This window comes from Oreochromis niloticus, linkage group LG9 (assembly GCF_001858045.2).
Source record: "Oreochromis niloticus isolate F11D_XX linkage group LG9, O_niloticus_UMD_NMBU, whole genome shotgun sequence".
Classification (NCBI taxonomy): Eukaryota; Metazoa; Chordata; class Actinopteri; order Cichliformes; family Cichlidae; genus Oreochromis; species Oreochromis niloticus.
In genome coordinates this window covers 330947-339534 of record NC_031974.2, presented here as the reverse complement: position 1 = coordinate 339534, position 8588 = coordinate 330947, and the positions used below count along the sequence as shown (strand labels likewise).

The 8588-nt window shown below is 38.9% G+C and overlaps 1 long non-coding RNA gene across 1 annotated transcript; it reads right to left on the bottom strand.

Annotated features, from left to right (window-relative positions):
* Positions 1–6828: 6828 nt before the first annotated feature.
* Positions 6829–8588, bottom strand: LOC112847939 (uncharacterized). The gene is made up of 2 exons (XR_003221785.1): positions 7913–8588; positions 6829–7256 (listed from the first exon to the last, which is right to left on the bottom strand). It is a non-coding gene; the product is annotated as an uncharacterized LOC112847939 (long non-coding RNA).

The window sequence follows — 8588 nt, the reverse complement described above, 5'->3', positions numbered from 1 at the left end:
CAGTTTTGCATATGACAGTGTTGTTTATTAAAATATGATAGCATTAACAGTTTGAGCGTAGTTACAGTCAACAGTGAATATAAATGCTAAAACTGAATATATTGCATAGTGTTCCCCCCCTCTACCATTAACAAATGGTTCAGCCCATAGCAGGACCGGCTTTTTTCTTGTTATCAGTAGCAAGCGATGTTTATGATTGTGCCAGAGCACATTTTGAACAACACCATGGGAATTTTGGATTTTACACAGGTGGTTGGATGTTACACTGTGGAAATGGAAGGAAGGTGAGTGTTATTAAACCTCTGTGGTCCACGGACACGCTGCACCTGCAAATCACATGACTAACAAGCTGCAGCCACGCTGAGTTTCTATTTCAGCCCACATTGAAAGTTCGGACTTCAAAGTTTTTAAATTTTAATTACGGGCCAGTAAATCCAGAGTTATGATAATATATAATCATGCTTTTTTCTAAATACTGTCGTCACATTTTTTATGTGTGTGTGTGTTTTAAGCGTTTTCTAAGGACAGCGCGAAAACAGTAAAGGAAAAGAAGGCACCGCTTTCCTATCGGTGTAAAAATGTACCATGTCAACCAATTTTTAAAAAAGTCAACACGTGGGATTTGGTTGTTTAGGGAGAGGGGAGAGTTTTTAGAGTGACGGTAACGGCAGCGAGACAGAGCGAGCGAGTGAGAGAGAGAGAGAGAGAGAGAGCGAGAGAGTTTTTAGATGTGGGAGATTTGTGACGTTTAGTGTGGAGTGTACAGTTAGTGTGTTGTGTTGTCTTGTGTAGTTGTTCTGTTGTGTAGTCGTTTTGTTTTGTGTGTCAGTGAGGGCACTAATGAATGTCACAAAGGCACATTTGTAATGTAAACACTGTCACTAAGCAGAAAACCAGCGGAGTGATACACCTGCTGTTGTCAGGCCTGCAGGTTTCTCCCTGTGCTGCTCTCCTCTGTCTTTTGGTGGACAAACTTTTTTTTACTGGCACACATCATTTGTGGGGCATCTTATTGCGACACCTGATTGTTCTCTCACTTTAGTTTTAGTAATATTTTTAAATGGTTGTACAAAATGAAAGAAACGGCAGGTGTATTGGCTGCATTTTTAGATAAATAGTTGTATATGTTTACAAAATGTACAATTTATATTTGCATTTCAAGTTAAAAAAATTTACTCAACATGCCTGTGGGTTTTTTTTATAGTAAAAAAATACTACTAGGATTTTAAGTTCTTTGTGTGATTTCAGATCAGTAATACTAATGCAGTATGTCAGTGAAAAAAACAACTAAATTCAGTTGAGCTGAAAAGAATGATCCCAAACAAGGCAAGGGGAAAAAAATAAAATGAAACAATTTGAGGGTGAAATACAAACGTAAACTCAAAAGGAGTCAAAAATGGGCAGTTGTAATTCAGACCTCAGTGAGTTAATCCAACAAATCATGAAAAATTAGGTTTAAATTTTTGTTCATGACAGTGCAGATTTCTGACATTTTGTGATTGATTTCTAACAAAAAACAGTGTGAAACTTAGACTTGTGTTTGTAAATGAACCGCCCCATGTTGTGTACCTTTCTGGGTTTTATACTTATTGGGCTACATATTTATTTATTATACAGGCTATACAGTACATAACATCAAAACTGTTTTATGTAACTAAAGTGTGTAATTATGTGGGCTACAGACAATAATTAAGTTATAGACTATATTTATATGAAAAACGTGTATACTTACTGCATTTGAATCATTTTAACCATATGTAACCACCTGCATATGTGTTTGGGAAAAAAAGGCTTTGATTTTGCCACCCCATTTGATTTCTTTGCCACCCTCATGCCACCCTAAAAACATTTCTCTAGATCCGCCCCTGCTTTAAGGGAGACACCCATAGACTGCTAAACTCTGAAAAACAGGGACTGTGAGTCACTAACTTAAGAACAAAGGTTTAAACTAGTGATGGCCCCCTTGAAGCTGACGCTCCGGTGCGTGTGTCAAAAAAATCAACACAATGCTTCAGAAGCACTGTGCCAAAGCTTGATTCGTTTGACCAGAGTCACGTGATCAGTGACGACCGAAGCTTCATTTAGAACATAAATGATTCAGTGGTTTAAAGGGAAGTAAATCATTTGCGGGATTTGTGGAGTGTTTTGATGGTGAGAGATAGCAAACCACTGATCATTCTATTGAGACATATGGAGCCAGCGAGGGAGAGAGGAGGTTCTGTCGTGTGGGAGTATTTTAAGTTGATTTTGGTCAATTTTGGTTGGGTTTGCCAGCTTTGTGTTCTTGTTGTTTGTTTTTGTTTAGTGCGTGTTTCTTTTATCTAAAATCATGAACAACTTAGCATGTCAAAAATCTGCTTTTCATAATATAAATATGATTATATAATGTTAGAAACACATCCATTTGAGTCTTTACATTGAATGTAATAAAAAATATATTTTATTTTTAAAATAATCTTAAAATGTTATTCTACAACATGTGCAGCAATTTAATTTGTTTATTCTTTTTGGCTGATAGTCTGTGGGACCCAGGAAGACCGTATACCTGCATCTCTACAGTTTCTGTGCACTCCAGCCTCTTCTGTTCTATGTGAGAGGCAGGAGAAATTATCGGCCATCGCACAGAGGAAAATATTCTCTTTTTAAATAAAAAATGAAAAAGGGTTACCTTAAATGCATCATGTTTTTAATTTGCAAGTACATAAGCATTATCCCTTTCCAGTTCACAATCAATCCTACCCCCACGTCAAAAATATGTATAGGAAAAATTGGCCTAAAATAATATTATTTATGAACATACCTGTCCAGCTGTCCAGTGATTAACTGCATAATTACATGGAGGCAGGGCCTCACAGCAGAAGCATACTACATAATGTGTTGTACATTATTATATGTATTTTCCACTTATTTTATTTACCAACATCAAGAAGTCACAAGTAAAGAAAGACCACACAGGGAAAGTTTATTGATCAAAATTATTTATTGAATAAATAAACAACCCCCCCAAAAAATACACATTTAAAGCAACACAACAGTGGCCCAATGTCAGACAGAACTCCACCCAGTAGAGTGGGGAGTCAAAATGAAGCAGTTCGTTTTATTTTGTAGATTCAAGCTGCTCTTTATATTTTTGGCCACCAGATGTCACCAGAGTGGACTGTGTTGAAAAGCTTTGATTAATGAACTATTTTTCAATATGAGCTTCAATGCTTCAGAAAGCTTCGTTTGTCCATCACTAGTTTAAACATAGAAGAACAAATCAAACTCATCTCAGCTGCTGCCCATGTGGGAGCGAAAAGAGTGAGCTGTAAGTGGCTGTATCCTAATTCAGGGTCTGCAGTCTCAAAGGCCGCATTTTAAGGCCGATCACGTCACAGCGACGCGACGAAGGCTGTCCCAATTTAAAGGCTGCTCGAAATGCGGCCCTCAAATGTGTCCTTCATTTCCCTGAATTTTAAGGATGTGGCGGTGTAGACTTCATGGCCCAACATATCCCAGACTTCATAGCGCGGCAGTGGGTGTAGATAATTTTACCGGAAAAAAAAAACGTTGGAAGAGGAGCGCCCGAAGAGTAAACTTCTAAAAGTAAGTACTGAATATTATGTCACTTATTTATGTGCAAATGTTTAATAACGAAGAAATGGTAAATGGTAAATGGCCTGTATTTGTATAGTGCTTTACTAGTCCCTAAGGACCCCAAAGCGCTTTACACAACCTGTCATCCTCACACACTGGTGATGGCAAGCTACATTGTAGTCACAGCCACCCTGGGGCGCACTGACAGAGGCGAGGCTGCCAGACACTGGCGACACCAGGCCCTCTGACCACCACCAGTGGAACATTAAAACATTACTGTTGGTACATGTTGGTCAACTTATGTGACATTAGTGATGTTTGTACTAGAGATGGCACGATACCACTTTTTTATGTCTGATACCGATATCATAAATTTGGATATCTGCCGATACCGATATGAATCCGATATTGTGTTTTTTAATCAATAAAACTGTTTTTTTTAATATCTTGCTGCATTTTGTATAAGTTCATACTCAAGTTTAAATAAACAACAACACTAAAGCTATTCTGTTATACCTGTGTGTAAAAAATACACTGCACCCAAAATATTTCATAGTTCAGCAACACTGATCAATCTAATAAACTTAAACCTGCTCCATCCTCCCTATTCTGGTATTTTAAAGAGTACTTAGCAGAAATATTAAGCAACCTAACTAATAGGGTTGCAAACTCCCAACAAAAAAAATAAATAGGGAACCACCCTCCACCCTCCACCTCATGATGCTTAATCGACGTAATCAACTTTAATTTGATGCAGGGTGAAAAAAAATGCACAGAAATAAATTATTTTTCAAGAATAATTAAATAGATTCAACATCTTTCTTCAACAGAATTGCAGACTGCACAGATGGTACCTTCCCAAAGGAAAAAGTACTATAGCTTACTAGGGTATATTAGACTTAAGAGTTACTATATATAGTAATGGACTTCTATACATTTTACATCAGATTAAAACTTTGGGTGTAAGATTCAGATAATTATTTATTAAAAGCTACGTATTTTAAATGAGAATAAGAAAGAAAAGTATGTCTCTGTGCCTTTTCCCTGTTCATGCCCTATCGGCCCCCCTGGCTACACTTTGCTAGATCCGCCCCTGCACAGTTACCAGCCGTCAGCTACGTAGAAAAGGATCCTGGTGTAGAAAGTAATATTAAATAAATTCTAACAACAGCTTATCAAGGTTAAACGTGCTGCTGTTGTTCAGCCGCTGGTTTCCTCTTTCTGGTGCAAAGTGGGCCAAAAACAAAGAAGAGAGACGGACTCGACAGAAAAGCTGATCAGCTGATCATTGATCAGTTTCACGATTGAAGTAGCGGCAGGAGAGGGAGAGAGAGGCAGTCGCTCCATATATCGGTTGTTAAGCTTAACGTGGGAATGCTTTACAAACATTCAGAGATGAACTTACACACTTGCTTTACTTCTCTCTGGGATAACTTCCTTGGAGATGAAATGCCGGTTTGGTAGGAGGCTACAAATACGCACAGCCGCTCTATCACGTGACGCATACTGCTCCGACGTGCTACGGTTATGAGCCGAGTTACGCCGTGTTGCAAGTTTTGTGAGATGCTTCTTTGATATTTAATGGATCGGATTACATTTTTTATTTTTCGCCGATATCCGATCCAGTAATTTAGGTCAGTATCGGACCGATACCGATACGTAATATCGGATCGGTCCATCTCTAGTTTGTACTAACTTGGTTTTAAAGCCTTTACTTTAAAATATACGCCGTTCAGGAGTTGACCTTACTCCTACAGAGAATGTGATGATTTTATGGATATTTAAAGTACGCACTGAGAGAAATTTAGTAATGCCAACATATTAAAAGAACAATATTTGTCTGTTATATATAATACATTTATATATACAGTGTCAAAGGAACCTGTCTTTGAGTGAAGATTTAAGGTGTCAGGAACTATAAATAAATGCAGCTTGAATCTTTACTGAAGCTCAGTATTTGAAACAGAGTTCATTCACTGCTGTAATAATAAATGATTAATATAATAACTATAATATTGGCCATATTATATTTACATTACCAAAGTGAGATGACTTTAGTCTCATGAACAACATTAACTAATTGTTATTTACTAACTAATCTTAAAATGACTGTTCAGTACAGAAATGAAGCCTACTAATCGTGTGTTACAGTCCTGTGGTCTCAGCCTCAGATACTTATCAAATCAAAGCTCATGCAGAAACAAACAAACAAATGAACAAAAGATGTTCTCCTTCATTTCTCTCAAACAAAGCTGTATGAAACGTTTCCAGCTGTTAGTATCATAGTTGCTTGGCAACCTGGGCAGTGCGATGGAGGCTAGACCGTCCCATTTCACAAGCCTACAAGCCTCGCACTTCCAGCCTTAGCGGTCTTTGAGTACGCGGCCCTTGTGGACCGTTGAGGCTGCGAACTTTAAGGCTGCAGACCCTGAATTGGGATACAGCCAGGTGAGTGCAATTAAGGGACAAGCTCCAGGGCCAATCAGGGGTGAGAGAGTAAAAGAGGAAACAAGGTAAATCTGGTCATGTGAGGGAGAGTGAGACAAAGGGTAAATAAAACAAGAATCTTTAAAACAATAATTAAGCAATAAACAATTAAAGGACAGAAAAGTTTCTTTTCACTTTCAACTACAGACACTTGTTCTTTAAAAACAACAAAAACTGTACAGTCAGTACTTTATTTTACATTTATTTCTCACAATTGAAGTCCATACAATCAAACTGACAGCTTTTTTTTTTTCCTTTCTCATTTGTTGTGTATAAAAGCAGTTAAATATGTAATTTCTTTACACTGACAGAAAGGGGAGTTTCACTGAACCGGCCCACTAAAGATCACAGTGGCTGTGATGTAAGATGAGTTTGAGTGGTAAAAAAATGAAAAACATTAAAGTGATTTATTCAGACTGCTTGGAGAAAAGGCCAAATACTTTTGATCCAGTTATCACTGTCCTGCATGATCACGCTGATGTTTGCACAGAGCAGATCCAAGTGTGACATCAGCTGACACTCTTTACAGGAGATTACATCTGAACTCTGTGGAGCCTGATCTCAAGGTTTTTAAGTCTGACTCTGAAACCAGAAGAGGATCTTTCCATCTCTTCAGATTCATTGTGATCCAGTGATTTCAGTCCTGCATGATCACGCTGATGTTTGCACAGAGCAGATAATGAAGTGAATGTTTTTGCACATTGGTAACAGTGAAACAGTTTATTTACAGCGTGGGATCGTTTATGTTTGGAGTATGAACTGAGATTCTTGAAGCTCTTGTCACACTGGTCACAGCTGAAGTTCCCTTCAATGTGTGTACGTTCATGTTTGTTACGATTACCTGACTGTGAGAAGCTTTTGTCACAGTGTCTGCACTTGTATGGTTTCTCTCCTGTGTGGATTCGTTTATGCATTTTAAGATTACGTGCAATGGTGAAGGATGACCCACACTGGTCACAGACGTGCTTTTTAACCCCACTGTGACAGAGTTCATGTTCTTTTAATTTACTTGGTATGGGGAAGCCTCTCCCACATTCTTTGCAGTAGTTCATTTTGTCTCCAGTGTGTCTGCGTTGATGTAGCTTTAGGCTGTTTTGATGACTGAAAGTTTTTCCACAAAGGTCACAACGAAACGCTTTCTCACCACCACAGTGACGACAGGGTTGAGAACTGGATCCATCTGCGTCGCTCTGCTTTTAAACAAAGACACAAAGACACAAAGACGGTGTAAGTCAGGGAATACCTTCAACATCTTTATCCTGTTTTTAATCACCATTTTAATGATATACAAGTACAGAAGCTCAGAGACATACATAGAATAGAATAGAATGCCTTTATTGTCACTATACAGTTGTACAGTGAGATACAAAGCATCTCCACTATATACATACAGATGTAAAGAATGAGATGTTGCAACAGTTTGAAAACTTGAGACTTTGTGGAAAAAGAATTGCTTCTGCTTTCGAATTCTTCTCTTTCTATACCTCCATGTGGCAATGTTGGCTGAGTGGTGATACCTATTGTTCAGGAGATTACTGTAGCAGCTTAGCGGACTGTAGTTAGATTGCAAAGAATAATCACTGCAGGTTGAACGGGTCATGGATGGAACATTGAGGCTGACAAAGCATCACAGACACATGGATAACTGGGCGAGTTGCTGACTGTGCAGCGCAATGGGAAAACCAACTGAACTGAGCAGATAGTCCAGAGTGTGGAGAACTAAGCTGAGCAATGAAAGCAGCGCTACCTTTACACACAGGAGAATTGCTAACATACTAACACAACTGAATAAGCAGAGTTGTTCCAAACAGCCAGGCTAAAATAACAAGATAAAAATATAAATACAAACCTCACAGTAACTGCACTTGTAGAGTTTCTTTCTGATGTGGATCTGTTCGTGTCTTCTCAGGGAACGTGGCTCTTTAAAAGCCTTATCACACAGGTCACATTTATAAGGTCTCTCCTCGGTGTGGGTAAGCATGTGGCGTTGTAACTGGGCATCTGTTACAAACAGTTTCCCACACTGACCACAGCAGTAAACATCATGTCTGGTGTGGATGCGTAGGTGAATATTTCAATACTGTCGACGGCTGAAAGTTTTTCCACAAATGTCGCAGCTGTACGCCTTAATTCCAGAGTGGGTAACTTGATGACTCAGTAAGGCGCCTCTGAGAGCAAAAGCTTTGCCACACTGATCACAGCTGTATGGTTTAACTCCACTGTGGATGAATTTGTGTCTTTTCAAGTGTACGGCCTCGGTAAAAGACTTTCCACACAAGTCACAGGTGAATGGTCTCTCCCCAGTGTGGATGAGCCAATGATATTTCAGGCTAGAGTTCTGAGTAAAATCCTTCCCACACTCATCACAGCTGTACGCTTTGACTCCGCTGTGGGTGAGTTTATGTCTTTTTAAGTGTCCAGCCCGGGTAAAATCCTTCCCACACTCATCACAGATGTATTTTTTCTCTCCCTTTCTTCTGTGAGGTTTGTCGGCCTCCTGAGAGCGCTGACTTCTCTCTCTATGT